At 46.3% G+C, this 17288-nt stretch overlaps 1 long non-coding RNA gene across 1 annotated transcript; it reads right to left on the bottom strand.

Moving 5' to 3' along the window:
• Window positions 1-3637: 3637 nt before the first annotated feature.
• LOC116440557 lies at window positions 3638-13225 on the bottom strand. Its single transcript, XR_004238667.1, has 2 exons — window positions 12855-13225; window positions 3638-3881 (listed from the first exon to the last, which is right to left on the bottom strand). It is a non-coding gene; the product is annotated as an uncharacterized LOC116440557 (long non-coding RNA).
• Between the last annotated feature and the right edge of the window lie 4063 nt (window positions 13226-17288).

The following is a 17288-nucleotide window of genomic DNA, read 5'->3' as shown; positions in this document are numbered from 1 at the left end:
CAGGCAGTGGAGATCTGTGCGTGGTGGGAGGGGAAGGGACTGGGTGGGTACATGTCTGGCAGCCAGGTGTGCCAATCCTGTGTGCTAAATGCCTAGAGGTAGGGCACCGACAGGGAAACCTGGAAGCCACACCTCTGAAACTGTGTCAGTGTTGGTTGTCTTCCTGGGACAAAAAACGTCTCCGAGGTGTCTGTCCTGTCTGCATGGTGCTGTGCAGAGAGATGCATTCTCAATCCTTGCTTGTTGTAGTGGTGCTTACACAGCACAGCCCTAAAATAACTACTTTTCACAGCCCTGCTTCCCTCTACCTGCAAACAGAAGGCACGCTTGTACAGCAGGGGATTTAATCGGGGATCAGGTGACGAGAGCGAGGGCTGCAGGAAAGGATTTACCTTTTCTCAGGCTCGCAGCCTGGCCTCCCCTTTTGACAGCAGGTGCCCAATACGGCCTATTTCACTTCCTCCAAAGAATTAATTATTTTCTCCTGTTTCTGGCCCTTGGAGGAAGAAGTCTAAGCCCCTCCCTCATGTTGTATTCCTGTATTTCCAGTGATCAGAGCACTTCTTCAGGAGCTGAAGATGTGGCTCCTGGTCCTTTTCCCAGAACTTTGTGTTTTGTTTTCTGACAAAAAACATTTCTGACAGATGTTTGATGTAAAGTACATAGTGCACACTTTCAAAAGGGTACTGAAATCCAAGGCTGCTTCCCTCCCTTCCCCATGGCAATGTTATTATTGCTAGGTCATGGCCTCTCCATGATTGCTCCCGTGAATCCTGAAACCCCACCCTCTCCCCCAAGCAGCAGTACGGGTTCAACAGGCTGGTTGGAAATGGAGTGCGTGTTAGGCTAGCTTGCTTCCCTGGTAAAGATACTCTTCGGGAAGGTCAGAGCGAGGCATCTGAACCCCGGCGGGCAGAAGGAAGAGAAAATGACCTTGTGTCTCCTGGTGTGAGGGGCATTGCAAGGCACGCAGGGGGAAGTCCCCCCTGGGGAGTTGAGGAAGGGTTCAAAGGGGCTGGTGAAGTGTTAAGCAAAAGCAGTCAGCGGCTTAGGCCATGGTGGGGAAGTCGATTATAAGCATTTGCAGCTGGTTCTCTCTTTCCTACCCCGGAGGAACTGGGTAACTGCTGACTCAGGAGCTGCATCAAGTGGGAGGAAGGGGGTCATGTTTCCTGAGTGCCTGTACACACCGCAGAGTGATGGGATAGCGCCGGGCACCTCCTACCTGCTGTCCCGTCTTGGAAGAGCGGTCACAGCAGAGTGCTCTAAGAAGCCAGAGCCTGTTAATGTACGTGTTGGATGTGCTCTGAGCAGGCTAGGCAGCCGGGGTCATGGGTCTCGTCTTGCATGGAAACGTGTCCGAGCTCCGAATTCCAGCACTGTGTCCAGGGGGAAGACAGGCACAGAGCTGTCCAACACGGGGTGGTTGTGGGTATGTGAAAGGCACAATGTCCTGTATCTTGAGATGCTGACAACCTAAAAATAGAACTTCATTGCCTACAGGATTTGGCATCAGTTGAGCAGGGGATTTTGGGAGGGCAGCTCTGAACTTTAAGGCCTCGGTTCTGCCCTGGTCCTCTTCTAGTATTAAGGACCTTACATTCCTTGCAGCTCATGTGAATGTCACTCAAATATGCTCAGGGCATGCAGTTACAGCAACTGCCCTGCAAACTCCTCCTGGAATCTGAAAAGTGGAATTCTTCCATTTGCACACACCCTTGCCTGCCTTGCAAAATCATTTCCTTCAGTTTAGCAGACCAAAACTGCATCTGAAGTTGTTCATTGCCAGTTTACCTATGGAGAGGAAAGGACAGCAAGAGTGAGATCTGATTTTATTATTTTTTAAATTTATGGTTTGGGGGTACCATTTAGGTGAGCCCATGTAATTGAATACATGCTGGAAACTGATCTGCTAAAGAGGCTACTGCTTCTAAATACAGTAGCTACTCTTCATAATAGGCATGTCTAGTTTAAAATGTAGGTAGAGGTATTATAAACCTTGTTTAATCAAAATGGGGTTTTTTTCCTTGGAAGTAAACAGGGAAAACTGGGGAGGAACTGAGTAGCTGAGGTCTGACAGATGTTAAAGTACGTGAAGCTTAAAGAGGAACGTGTGCTATTCAGTTTGCTCACGGAGCCTTTGTGACCTGTGTCTTCACAGTAATGATGACACAAGCTTTTTTGAATAAAAGGAAGAAATTAACTGCCTTGGCTAATTGCACCCTTGCTAGCTTGCTAACCAAGGACACCATTTGACTGTGAAAATTGTTGGTGCACCCAAATCTCTCAGCTGGAGAGAATATCCAAAGTGAGAGTGTTCCCGTATCTGTGGGTTAGAAGGGCTATTTAAAAATCTTCCTAATTGGAAAATCAAACACTATTGCTTTAAAACAGTGGTGCACTGCTTTGAAAAATTAAGACCATATGGAATCATTTATTACTTTTCAATATGCATTCAGTTTCTGGTGCAATTTGATGTACTCACTAATGCATAAAGTCTTTTGGAGCAGGAATAAAGCACCACAAAGCACGATTTAATGCTATAGGGTCACCAGATCTGTTTCACATTACTGGATGTTTCAATCTGCTGAAAAGAAGGGGTTGTCCCCGAACCAATGAAACAATGGTGGCGAAGGGGGGTGGGGGGGGAAGCCCATAATTCTGAAACACTTTGGAAATATAGTGGACGTATCAACAAAAACTTCTAAAGGATTCAGTGGGGATTTGGCCACGTAAGAGATTAAAATTATGTAAATTTATATTAAGTAACAGGAAAGTTAAAATAAAGTCAGTATTAATAGCACAACACTTGGTTGCAATTTAAGGCATCTTCATAAATCATGTTTTTAAACAGTACAGGCCTACATAAGCATGTGACCGTAAGAGAAATTAAGAGCAAGTAATCCGGGAGTGCACAAAAGTGCTTTTGTTTGTAGTTCTGTGGTCACTGGAAGTGCCTATTCTTGTGCTTATTCACAAACACCTCTGGCTCCTTCTTCCAGAAATCCTATCCAAACGTTTTTGTTCTGACTTCGTTAGAGGAGAACTTTGTGCTTTGGTTCTTTTCATATGACTTGTTCAGGGTTCAGTCTTACAGCATCCTTCCTCTGGCAAGGGACTGAGATGGATCTGATGCCTTCGCTGCTTTTTTTTTTGCTTTTGCTCTCCTCCCCGAGTGACAAGCTGTGGGGCAATCTTTGCTCTTAGGGCCTGGGCATTTCCCTTTTGCTGGTTCAGCAGGGATCAACAAGAAGAGGCTGAGTCTGACGAGTTAACCATGCATGGTTTGAGCCACCTGGCAATGAACTCTGCAAGCATGGGAGGCAATCTTTCTGCCTTTATCATGAACCTGAGAGCAGTGTAACCGTCTGGCTAGTTATAATTTAACAGAAACCCCATTTTTCATCTCACTGTGGTGGTGCTTTCTTTTACATGTCATCTGTAGAGTCTCCCAGTGAGTGGGAGCTTCAGTTTTGCTTTGTATTTTTTACAGATACTGACAAAAACTAGTCCCCAGGTTACTGAAAAAGAGCCATATTCCTCCTTAGAGGCCTAAGCACACTAAAGAGTTTGCAGTAATTTTAATTCTTCAGTCAAAATATTTTTCAGTCTATATTTGTCGTTTATAACCAGTAGATTAATTGACTGGTTCTTTTATTAATTTTGAAATCTTACATTTTTAGCAGCATTATTAAGCAAGTAAATTAATCTTCAGCTTTCCTGTAGCACTGGAACTTGTTCATCACGGCTGTGCCTTCCATCATTCTTTAAATCTTTGGTAATTGATAGTAGTAATTTCAAATAAGTTCAGATCTTGCATTCAAAATAAACAGAGTATGCATATGTCTTCTGGATCAGCACCTTAATGTGACCTCTTCTGTCTGCTCAAATTATAGTATGAAAATAAAAATCTTCAGACAAAATGAAGCTAGTTGAATGAATACATAACCAGTATTAAAACCAATACCATGAGGACTAATTGCTGTCTTCAATTAACTTTTGCCTAGATCCTATATCTTAGCCACTGGGAAATCTTAAATAAAATCCTCTTTAAAGTCTTTTCAAACTTTTTCAAGAACTGTTGTCAGTTTAGGCATGTACTCCTACTTTAACTTGTATGTATGTTAGGTAAGGTGATTGCTTGTCCGTAGATGGCAATAGCATTACAGTGCTGAAGTAGCCCCCAGCCTGTGAAATGAGGCTGTGATGCTGGTGAGCATTAACTTTGAGAATGGAGAGAAAAAAATCTTGCCCTTTTCTTTTTTTTTTTTTTTTTTTAATGTCTGTGGCAGTGGCAATGGGGACTGTTCTACTTGCAGGAATGTTGGGACTAATCATGTGAGAAAAGATCCTGGAGTGATGAGGCAGCGTATTTCCCATGTCTGAGGTCAGGATTTGTTCTGTGAAGCTGACCTTTCAAACAGCCTGAAAATGAGGAACGTGGCACTAGAGAGCAGAGCAGGAACCATGAAATGATGTAAGATATGTTTCTTCTGCATATGAAATACTTTTTTTTTTTTTTAAAGCTCCAGGTTTGTGATTCAGCATTTTCTGCCCCTGAGAGATACAAGAAAGGGGAAAATTCTGTAGCAAAAAAGAAAATCCCTATTCTTCTAATCAAAACCTAATAAAATATTAGCCATCAGATATTTTTGTTCCCTTCTGATGAGCTGGGGTTGAGATTATATTTTTCCAAAATCACTCTCCCCTCAGCCTCCTGATTTGAGAACCCTGGAATTGAAGACAAAGTTTTATTTAGGCACAGGCTGGGCACCTTTTTTACGTATAATGTGTGTGAAGTGCCTGCAGCTTTGTTGGCATTGGATTCCTGAGTGACTGCTGTTTTGGCTCTGACAAGCAACTGTAGGACAGGCCTGTGATGAGAAAGCTCCAGGGTGCTGATGCCGAGTGAATGTTTGGTGCAGGACAGGCAGGTCAGGGGTCCCCCAGGGCTAAAGCATCAGCTTGGGTGAGTTTTCCAGCCTGGGTTTGATCCCAGCTGCATGGTGATGCAAGACCTCTACACAAGCTCTCCTTTCTGAGCTTACGCAAAAGTCCCTTTACTGCCTTTTCTTCCTTCTTGCCTTTTCGTCCTGTGCCCTTTCCCTTGTTGAGTTGCATGAGGTTGCATTGACAGGTTTGATGCACCTGCCGGATGCCCCAGCCTGTTGCTGCCTCTCTGGTCTGAGAAATGCTGCTGACCTGTTTGGAAGGGGAAAGTGAGTGAGCCATTTCATCCTTCTCCCTCCTTGGTTCTGTGTTAAGATGGCATTTATCTCTCTTGGTAAAGGAGGTGGCAGTGGTGGCGAGCACTCCCAGATAGTGGAGCTCAGCAGGGTCCATGGAGAGACTGGTCCCTGGCACAGCATTGGCCTCAAGCTGTAAGCATGTCCCCAAACAATTCCCAGGTATGGGCCTAAAAAGTCTGCAGTCACTACACTTTGATGGGTAAGAGGGTTTAACAGCCTGTACACAGATACCCTTTGCTCATTGGCTAGTTTATCCCTATGGATGTGGTCTGGGTGTGTCTGGGGTGATCTGTGCTCAGAGCAGAACCCTGCACAAGGGCAGCCTTGCTTTAAAGTGTTGAATTACGTCATGGTGAAGAAGAGAGACAGCCTCGTCATGCTTTCCCTTTACCTGAGATGGCAGCACCAGTGCAGGTGACTGATGGCTGGTTTTTGGTTGCTCCAAATGCCAGACAGAAGGAAGCTGGCTTGCATCTGCCTCAGACTCTGAATAGATTTATTTTTTATTTTTAAGAGTCCTAAGGGACAAGCAAATGGATATAAGCACGTACTGTATTTGTGAGACCAGCACTAGGATAGCCTGCATGTTATAAATTGATGTTGAAAAATGGGTGGTGGAACATTAGAGCCACACAAAATGATTCAGAGCCTGAAGAAGATACTTTGCAATGGGAGACATGAGGCACTTTGTCTCTTTAGTTTATCAAAAAAGGCCGAGCAGAGAATTGATTATGATGGTGAAGGAACTTCCTTGAAAAGAAATACCAGGTACTGAAAGGCTCTTTAATCTAGTAAATTATGGGAATGTGTTTCAGCAAGCTGAAATCAGATACATTCATATGAAAAACTGGGCACAAATTTATTGGAATGAAGGTGGTTAATCACCATAACAAGCTGTCAGGGTAGTTGGAACATTTTCCAGATGTGTCCAAGCCAGGACAGGCCTGTTTCTGAAGGGTGCACACTAACCACAGTTAAAAGCATGAGGGACACTGCAGTCAAATCTCAGGCAAGGTAAGCAGGTGAGGTTTGAAGGACTGTGATGTGTGACAGGTCTGACTAACAGCTCCCAAAGGAGCTGTGAAGATCTAATGGTTCCCATCTGTCCTTAACCTCTGAGTGACTGAGAAAAACAGCACTTAGCAGAAAGTGGAAGGGAGGAATCAGAATGACAGCCTCATTGCTGGCACAGTCCTGTGACCTCTCGTTCTAGAAGGACTGTGTCTTTCACCTGCTTGGGGCTTTACTAATGTTTGCTCTACACCCAACACAAGAACAACCTTTCTCCAGTGCATGTGCCCTCTGTACAGATTGGCGTCAGCACCTTTCATTTTAGGAGAGCATGAGTAAAAATTTGTGATGCTCAGTGGCTCATGTGGTAGCTCAGATAAGTAGTTTCCTTTTTCAGTTTTTTAAATTCCATTTCTTAAGCTTTGGATTTGCCTTTTCACCTGCCTGTTCTTCATGCCTCCTAGTTTCCCTAGTATCCATTTCAGTGTATTGCCTTTGCCACCAGGTATTTTGCTGCATTGATAATCTGTGGTGCAGGATGTCTTGCAGGGTGCTTCTTATAATTTGACAAAATAAACCCTGTCTTTCTTGCACAGATTTCACACAGGATGTGTATGTCACTGATGTGCTGTGTAGATAAGAGCTTGTCAGGAACTTTTTGATAAAGTATCTTTCATCCAGAAGTACAAATTTGTAGCTGCTGTAGCTATTGATGGAAACACACTAAGGTATCTTTGGAAAATACCTGCAGACTGTATCTAGAGAAGTGCTCTAATCTAATTTTAAAAACAAGGCTTCTTTTCCAGAAAACCAAATGGTAGTGGAAATCAATAATTTCTTATCTCCTGTTGCCTTTTCTGGGGTCCCAGTGCTTTCTTCCTTATTCCCCATCTGCCAGGGATGATGCAAGTATTTTATTCTCTCAAGCCCTATGTCATGGTTTGACACTGGCCCAATGCCAGGCACCCACAAGAGCCACTCGCTCACCCTGCCCTGCCACAGCTGGGCAGAGGAGGGAAAAATTAACAAACACTTCATGATTGAGGTAAGGACTGGGAGAAACACTTCAAGGGTGAAACAGGCTCAACTTAACTTGCAAAGTGAATTTATTACTAACAGAATCAGAGAAGGATAATGAGAAGTAAAATAAGCCCTTAGAACACCTTCCCCCCAGCCCCTCCTTCCTTCCCACTGACAGTGCAGGGAGACAGGGCATGGGGGTTTGGTCAGTCTATCAGTGAGATTTCCTTCCACTGCTCTGGGAGAGGAGTCCTTCCCGTGAGGCCGTGGGTCCCTCCCACAGGAGACAGTTCTCCTGAACTTCCTGGCGTGGGTCCGCTCTCAGGAGCAGCAGCCACACCGCCCCTGCTGCAGCGTGAGCCCCTCCCACGGGCGCACGGCCCTCCCAAAACTGCTGCACCGTGGCTCTCTCTTTCCACGGGGTGCAGCCCTCCAAGGACAGGCTGCTCCTGGAAGCAAGGGCCCCCTCTCTCCACTGGGTCTTGCACTGGATCACAGCCTCCTCCAGGCATCCACCCACTCCGGCATGGGCACTTCCCCCATGGGCTGCAGGTGGATCTCTGCGTCCCCCGTGGATCTCCATGCGCTGCAGGGGCACAGCTGCTTCACCATAGTCTTCACCACGGCCTGCAGAGGAACCTCAGCTCCGGTGCCTGGAGCACCTCCACCCCCTCCTTCTTCACTGACCTTGGTGTCGCCATGTTGCTTTCTCTCACATGTTCACACCTCCTCCTCTTCTCTGGCTAGAATTCAAAATCTTGGGACTTTGTTTTGATTTTCTTATTTAATATGTCATCACAAAGGCATTACCAAGCTCTCTCACAGGCCCAGTTTTGGCCAGCTGTATGTCCATCTTCAGAGCCATCAGCCATTGCGTCTGCTGGACATGGTGGGAAGCTTCCAGCAGCTTCTTCACAGGAGCCATCTCCATGGCCCCCCTGCTACCTAAAACCAGGCCGTGCCAAACCAGTACACCCTAAGACAAGTTTGCTCGCTTCTCCTTGTTTCGAAGGGCATTTACGTACAAAGAGCTGAAACAAGGCAAATGATTTCCACACAGCATCCCTATCTTCAAATTGGAGAGGCATGGATTTGAAAGGTGGACTGTTTTGTGGATAAGGCATTGACTGGATGGATGCAGCCAGAGAGTTGTGGTCAAAGGCTCTATGTCTAGGTAGCAGCTGGTGCTGAGTGGTGTCCCTTGAGGCTCTGTCTCCTCAGTATCTTTATTAATGACAGTAGGACCAAGTACACCCTCAGCAAGTTTGCAGATGACACAACAGAGGAAAGGGATGCCATCTAGAGGAACCTGGACAAACTGGAGAAGTGGGCCTGTGAGAGCCTCATGAGGTTCAACAAGTGCAAGGTGCTGCAGCTGGGTCAGGGCAATCCCAGACGTGAGTACAGACTGGAAGAAGAACTCATGGAGATCAGCCCTGTGGAGAAGGACTTTGGGGTTCTTGTGGATGAAAAGCTGACATGAGCCAACAGTGTACACTCGCAGCCCAGAAAGCCAAACACATCCTGAGCAGCATCAAGAAGGGTGGCCAGCAGGTCAAGGGAGGTGATTCTGCCCCTTTACTCTGCCGTCTGAGTTTCCACCTGGAGCGCTGCATCCAGCTCTGGGGTTCCCAGCACAAGAAAGATGTGGACCTGATAGAGTGAGTCCAGAGGAGGCCACAAAGATGCTAAGAGGGATGGAGCACCTCTCCTGCCCAGATAGGCTGAGTGAGCTGGGATTGCTCTTCTCTTGATGGAGAAGAGAAGGCTACAGGAAGACCTCACTGCAGCCTTCCAGTACTTAAAGTGGGCTTATAAAAATGAGGGAGAGAGGCTTTTTCCATGTAATGGTAAGACAAGGGGGAACAGTTTTAAGCTCAAAGAGGATAGGTCTAGATTAGATGTTAGGGAGAAATTCTTTACTGCGTATTGCCGAGAGAAGTAGAGGATGTCCCATCCCTGGAAGTGTTCAAGGTCAGGCTGGGCAGGCTTTGAACTAGATGATCTTTAAGGTTCCTTCCAACCTAAACCATTCTATGATTGTATGAAATGAAGGGGTGTAGTTGTCATCCAGTTGTCATGCAGTTGTTGTCAATACCCACAAACCATTAGCCTGGTTCACAGGCTCTCTAGGACAGGGAAGTTAGAGGTAGAGCTCTCCAAATAGTGAGAGTCCTGAACTTATTTTTATGTGGGGGAAAAAAAACATTTGAAGAATGAGAAATGTTGGGGGGTTGTATTTGTTTTAGGTTTGGGGTTTTTTTGGAGGACATGCAAGCAGTCTTCCAACCAGTTTCCCTGAAGCCCCCATACCTCTGGAAAGCAGTAGAAGTATCCGCATCAGTGAAGAGCTCCAGCAAAGGAAAGTATAGAGGACGTGAGAAGAAGGTGTAAGAAGAAGTACAGAGAATGTAAGCTTTGGCTGGAGAGATGGAAATGGCTTAGTCAGGCACCAGGTGAAGTCCTGCAGCCACTGGTAGGCTTTTTTGCAAAGACTGCAGTTGCAAACAGACCCAAGCAGGAGCTGACCCAGGCTTTAAGAAACGTTTTGTTTTAGAACTTAAGAACCCATGTTTTAGTCTGAACTGAACCCATGAGTTTAAAACTTCTTCAAAACTCTGGAGGAATGTTGCTTCTAACCTTACCCTGTAGCTTGCATCCGTTTGTTTATTCATTCGCCAGATGAAGGCTGTTCTTTGTCTCAGAAAAAAGATTTACCTTTGCTCTCTGTCTCAGATTAGCTTACTGTTGTCCCCACAATTCATCTGCTTTTATATGCATATCCTGCTGCTAAATGTGGATGAAATAAGCAGATAGTCCATTTACTCTCTTTCCTTTCAGCTTGTTGATGCAGGATTAAGTCATATGCATGGTAATGTGTAACTGAAGGATGCTGGCCCTGCCCAGCTGGCTTAGATCTCACCTCTAAGCCTGTACTCAAAAAAACCTACCTATTCTGAGCAGCATGGGAAGCTCTCCAGGGCCCAGAATGTGAAAATTAATAAATTCTTGTAGAAATGTTTCTGTAATGTTGTGGAATCCAGCCAAGAGACATGATGAATGTGAAAACTGTTTTCTAGGACATCCAGTTTCATTTAATTTTGTCATGCCCATAGAACTTTTTAGCAAATGTCTGTATCCTTCCATCCTGCATCCTTTTGTGATGTAGTTACCCTGGCAATCCAACTGACTTTCCAGAAAAGCCAGCTCCATCAAAGTTCATTGACTTGCTACATTAAAGGCCTTCAGTAGGCTTCAGCATCTATTGATGCCAGTTCTTTCATGGGCTTGGACTGTTATGAGAAGAGATCTGCAGAGAGGGTTATGCTCTGGCATGCTTGATTAGAGCTGATTTTTTTTCCTTGTTTCTTCTTCATTCTAGATGGACCACTAATCTTTCTTGTATCTTGAAACACTGAGGTAATTTTTCTGCTTATCACCAGACTTCTGTTCTACAGATTCTCTACAGGGGTGAAGTTTTCCAGGAAAAGTCTCTTCTTATGTACCTCCCTTCAGTGTGTCTGTGCAATAGTTTGACTTGAAAAAATCTCAATATAATTTCTTCCTTTAGGCAAGCCACAGAGGGACCAATGTTTAACAAGTTCGTCTATTTTCCACTTGAATTTAGCATTTTTTAAAGCTTGAGGATTAAGAAATAGAGCCTAAAAGGTACTTAAGTATGCAAGAACACTGAGCATTGAAATGCCTGACTCCCTGAATGCCACGTGGGGTGCTTGCACTTCATGAGGGGAATGTTTGGTGCCTCAGAAGAACAAAACCTGACTGCACAAGGAGCTGCTTGCACCAATCAACAGAGGTATGAGCCTGGAAGGGGAAATCACATGGGGAAGACCAAGCAGACAAGAGCTGCTCTCATGATAAAAACAAACAACAAAATAATTTTTAAAAACCCAAACCAAACAACAACCCATGAAATGTTAAACAGAGGTTGACCCTCTAGTACCTTCTAGTTTCTTTGCTCATGTTTTTTGGAGAGGATACAGTCTGTACATTCTCCTAGGATGTTGTCAGTGGATAGGATTTCTGCAAGCTGAACCCTGTGGGAGGGGGTGGAGGGGGTGGAGGAGGAGGAGGAGGAGGAGGAGAAGTGGAGACAGTGATGATGAAAGGGTGTCAGGACAGGACTAGGGAGCTTCTCGAAGCTCTTAACCACAGTAAGCCCAAGCAAGGGTCATCTGTTTTTATAAAGGCATAGTCATGGGGGTCTTTTTTTGAGGAGCCCATCACAAGCCAAATCCTACAAGTGCTCTGGATTTCAGAGCATTGGGGTTTCAGGCTTGTTCAAAAACCAGACTCCTCTGTTCCAAATATTTTGATTTTTTGAGAACAGGATCCCAGCAGAAGACAACCACAATAGAGAGATTTCTTCACTGAGATTCAGAGAGCAACTCGTCAACACAGCTACCCTTGAATGTGGAGAATTCACAGCTGTGCCTGAATCTGTGAGTCGCCCCTTCTCATAAGACCACCTGTATGTGCAATGAACATCCCAGAATTACTTAAATCCCAGGAATAGGTGGCACTACCAGCTTCACTTGTCAAAAAGTCCCCACATGCAGGGGCAGCAATGAACCCCACCAAGAAGTTCTCCACCCCAGGGTGGAGACAGCCTTCCATCACCCAGGCAACGTGCTGCCAAATACATGCTAAAAATGATAGGCTGGAGACAGGGATCCAGGTGGGGCTATGCCTGTCTGAAAAGTCACAACGTAGCCATGCAGAAGCTTTCCAAAGGCTTTTTGGGGGCTTGCCTGTGGCTTTGCTCAGGAGCACACGTCCTGTATCCTACACCAAAGGATCCTGCTGGTGCTGTGACCAGGAGGATTCAGTTTGAGCCGCTGCAAGGCAGCATCTGGCCATGGGGAGAAGGCTGGGATAGGATAAAGCAACGTGAAAAGGGTCACACCACCAAGAGAGTTCAAGAAGTGTTTGGACAGTATTTTTGGATACATGATGTGACTCTTGGGGATGATCCTGTGCAGGGCCAGGAGCTGGTCTTGATGATCCTTGTGGGTCCCTTCCAACTTAGCTTATGCTGTGATTCTGTGATATAAGGCGGCCTCAATTTCAAGGAAGCCCTTGCTTCCCAAAACCAAGTTATAATTGACTGGTTGTGTATTAAAAACATAAATCTGTATCACGGTGAAGATTGGGTCATCCCTGGTACTGCGGGAGGCTCTGCTGCCCATCTGCCCCACACTTCCCTGTCCAGCAGCCACCCTGCAGACCCTCACGATCCCTCTGCTCCTCATTTTTGTTTCTGCCCTGCCTGACATGAGACACAGGGCTGTATCCCATGCTGGGCGTGTGGGTGTTTGATGTCTCCCTTTTTTTTTTTTTCCAGCACTTCCCAGAATTTTTCGGGTTGGAGGGGGCCTCTGGAGATCATCCAGTCTGAGCCCTCTGCCAAAGCAGGGTCACCTAGAGCAGGTGACACAGGAATGTGTTCAGGTGGGTTTGGAATCTCTCCAGAGAGGGACACTCCACAACGTCCACGGGCAGCCTATTCCAGTAACATAAAGAAGTTCTACCTCATATTCAGGTGGAACTTACCGTGTTTTAGTTCATGTCCATTGCTCCTCATCCTGTCGCTGCACACCACCAAAAGTAGTCTGGCACCATCCTCTTGGCACCTGCCTTTGAGATACAGATATATAGAGATCGATATAAATGCATTAATGGGATCCCCTCTCGTTCTTCTCGACTCCAAACTAAACTTCCTGAAACGGATCTCAGCCCGCGCTAGCACGGTGTTTTTGCCTTTGTTCTCAGCCTGGCGGTGGCAATCTGGGCTGTATTTTTACCCTCTCCTTGCCAGGCCGCGCCGCCGCCGCCGGGCCGCGGAGCGCGCCCGCCATCTTGTGGGCTCTGCCCGCCTTTGCAGGCCGCCCTCAGTCCAACCCCGGCCGCGCTCGGGGCTTTAACGCGAGTTTTCCAGAGCAGATTTAGAATATGGAAGATAGCTGGCACTGGAACAGGTTGCCCAGAGAAGTTGCGGATGCCCCATCCCCGAAAGTGTTCAAGGCCAGGTTGAGTGGGGCTCTAAACAACCTGGTCCAGTGGAAGGTGTCCCTGCCCATGGCGGGGTGGTGGGAACTTTAAGGTCCCTTCTATCCCAAGCTTTTCTATAATTCTGATTCTGTGATTTTGCAAACAAGGGTAGGAGAAAGCTGAAAGCTCTGTCCCAAGGCAGGCATTCCGTGAGTGGATGTGTTTCCAGAGCCCCAGCAGGTGCAAGTCTTGCGGGGAACCGGGGCTATCCGGGTGGCTCCTGTTATCCTAAGGACAGGTATCCCCGCAAATCCTTGCCAATCGAAGATTTAATAGCCCCGGCCTGCTAACGTTTTACCATCAGAGAGGCCAGCGTGTGCACACTTTGGAGAAGACGAGCAAAGAACAGGGAATGCATTTCGACTGGAAGTGCCTCTGAATTGCAGAAACAATGAGAGTGGTTGATGAGAAATTGCCTCCTTGGCACTACTACAACAGCCTGCCGAAGAGAGAGTAATGCAAGTGCTTGCACTCTCGTCTAGGAAAGGGTGAGGAACAAAATTTTTCCTCCCCTGAGGCAAGAGGAGAGATCCCAACACACGGTGGAGCCAGATGATGGCGTATGATGTCCCCAAGTACAAAAATATTCCTACAAAGCTGGGGGCTAGCTTTCCCTTCTCAGTCAGTTTTCCACGATAATTTACTGTTATCCTGCCTTAGCCCGGCCTCTCTGTTTTGCCTGGATAATGGAACAGTGGCACCTTAGTTCACTTAAAATACAGCATTGAACATGTCTGTTGTCACTGATGGTAGATGCACCAAAGTTAGAGGAGAGGGACCCCCAGGTCCTGACAGCTTCCCTAAACTCTCCTTTCATCAGGAGCATCTCAGCCCAAGTGAAACAGTAAAATGTCCCCAGAACCTGTAGCACAACAGGGCTTTGTACATCCCCCCATGCAAAGGGGGGATCCCCCCTTCCATGAGAGAGCTGTGGAATAAGTTAATAGGGAGATGGGAGCTTGTGTCTGTTCTAAGCCAAGAAATGGGAAGCTCTGCTTGAAACTCACTTTGCCCTGCTTTTGCCATCTGCTTACCCTGTTAATATGCAAAACAAAAATTCAGTCATCTTTCTCTTTGAAAGACAGGTGGTACTAGAATCTGTCTCCTCTTTTGTAGGGACCCATCTTTCACCCTAGTCAAATACCTAAATACATTGGAGGATTTTGACTCAAAAGCTGAGACTTCTGAAGCTCGTTTCTTACTTGGGACATAGGCAGGAACTTGTGGCATTAACAGCTCAATGGCTTCAGCTCTAAATGAGCTGGCAAAGGTGTTCTCAGCCCAGAAAGTTCTATTTCCAGCTTTAGCAGTTGATCAGAGAAGCAGGTCATAGAATCCCAGAATCATAGAATATGCTGAGTTGGAAGGATCCCTCAGGATCATCCAACTCCTGGCCCTGCACAGCACCACCCCAAGAATCACACCTTGCACCTGAGAGCATTGTGCAAAGGTTTCGTGAACTCTGTCAGGCTGGGGCTGTGACCACTTCCCTGGGGAGCCTGTTCCAGCACCCAACCACCCTCTAGGTGAAGAACCTTTTACTAATATCCAACTTAACCCCCCTGGCACAATTTCAGGCCATTCCCTCTCCGGGTCCTGTCACTGGTCACCACAGAGAAGAGATCAGTGTCTGCCCCTCCTCTTCCCCTTTTTCCAGCACTGCCTTCCAGCCTCTCATTCCCCAGTCTGTCCATACATCCAGGGTTGCCCCATCCCAGGTGCAGAACCCATCACTTTCACTTGTGGAATGTCATATGGGTGATTGCCCAGCCCTCTGATTTGTCGAGGTTTCTCTGCAGGGCCTGCCTGCCCTGGAGGGCTTCAACAGCTCCTCCCAATTTAGTATCATCAGCAAAGTTACCCAGCATCCCTTCAAATTCTGCATCCAAGTGCATTTATGAAGATGTTGAAGAGCACAGGGCCTAAGATAGAGCCCTGTGGAACCCCACTAGTGACAGGCCACCGGTCTGATGTCATCCCATTCCCTATAAGCCTTTGTGCCTGACCGGTGAGCCAGTTGCACACCCATGGCATGATGTGTTTACCCAGCTCTGTGCCGAACATTTTGTCCAGAAGGATCCTGTGAGAGAGTGTTGCAAGCTTTACTGAAATTCAAAAAGACTACATCAACTGGCTTCCCTGGATCAGTAAGGTGGGTTCCCTTGTTGTAAAATGAAGTTTGACAAGCAGGCCCTTCCCGTCAGGAAGCCATGCTGGCTGTGACCAATGAATGGTGGTTTCCCAGTTGGTCATGCTCTCCTTGCAAACCTTGTTCCTCTTCCACACTTATGACACTTAGCTTTTGATTCATCATTGTTGCCTCATTTTGGAAAACTTAAATAAATGCTGGAGCAAACCAAGGAGAACTGCAGCGCTGCCTGAATGCTCTGCTGTGGAGGCAGGTGGTTAAATAGCAGGTGGCTATTGTGTGACAGAGTGTGACAGAAGGAGGAGCTGAGGTGGAGGAGTGGGATGGAGGGTGCCCAAGCAGCACCACACAGCCAACCAAGGGCAAGCAAAGGGATGGAAGGTGGTCCCCCTTCAGAGAGGGCACACTAGTTAGTCTGAACAGGAAAAGGGAATTTGACAAGGACAAGGGTGCAGTTTTGTAATGATACAGGGGACGCCTGGAAAGACCGTGAAGTGAGAACAATCAATTAACAAGCTGCTGTGGCTTTAGAAAAGCCATTATAGACATACTGGTATAATGAGCACATCTAATGCACAGAAGCTATTTAACCTTCAGCCTCCTGCCTTATAAAGCACCTCTGGGGCACTGGGTAAGGCTGTTAATTATTAAGGTCAACCCTAGCAGACAGAGGTGTCCTCAAGTATGGGTTGCTGTGATACACTCAGATAATTTCCTCATTATTTCAATAACTAATTTCCTGAATTGTTCAAGAATTGACAGATTAGCATCCATTAACCAAGTCTTAACTTATGGCTATGGGAGCAGTTACAGGCCACAAGGACTGAAGAACCCATTCTTCAGTAGCTCCTTGAGCACACGTAATATATATACATGGACAGTGCTGCAGCAGCTTGGTTAGTAAAATAACCAATGTATCTGAAAAGGCTGGGCAGGCAGTGACAGGCACTGGCTTGAGCAGATGTCTTGATGTTTGTCCTCAGGTGCTCTGAGAGCACAGGATGAAGTCAGTCTGACTTTTAAAGAACTGTGTATTGAGGGATTGTAAATGAACAGAATCACAACCAAACCAAAATACCCATTATATTCACTACCAAAAGGGTTGGGTTTTTTGGGTTTTTTTTGGGGGGGAAAAAAACATCCGTACAGCAAACATTTCATGGATTTGATAAGTGTGACTTTTTACATTGTTCACCCTTATGCTGCAAGACAAATCTCACTGCTTTTATTTATGCTTGCCATATAATTTTGTGTACCTAAATGCAAACATTTTTTTCCAAGCACAGCCTATGAAGAACCTTTGGAACCTGCAGTATAGGTAGGTAAGAAATCCCTTTGCTTCACAAAGTGGTTTTATTGTTTTGCCTCAAAGCCAAGCACGACTGGAAAAGCAACTATCGTAAGTGGAGCTGTTGTGAAGGGACACAGCGGGGCACAGTGCTGAAGCTGCCTGAGCCTGGCACACCAGCTGCACCCAGCCTGTGGAGGAGGAGGGAAATGGCCGTGTGACTGTGTCACAGTATTACTTATCTGCACTTACCTGCCTGAGACTCTTCTGTCTGACTGCCTGGAGTTAAACCAAAGGAGACTGAGGAGAGACAGGAAAGAGAAGGAAATGAAACCATGATGGTGATAAAGCCTACTAATACCAACATTCCTTTAGGGGATTTTTGGGGAGTGAGACACTGGAATAACTGCTGCCAGCCTGCTGCCAGAAGGGTGACAAGCTGTTTTACCAAGGCCAGCAATGAACACAAAACAGTATTAAACTCTCCCCCAGCACAGAT

The sequence above is a fragment of the Corvus moneduloides genome, chromosome 3 (assembly GCF_009650955.1).
Source record: "Corvus moneduloides isolate bCorMon1 chromosome 3, bCorMon1.pri, whole genome shotgun sequence".
Lineage (NCBI taxonomy): Eukaryota > Metazoa > Chordata > Aves > Passeriformes > Corvidae > Corvus > Corvus moneduloides.
The sequence above is the reverse complement of the archived record's forward strand: the minus strand, read 5'-3'. Positions and strand labels throughout refer to the sequence as shown.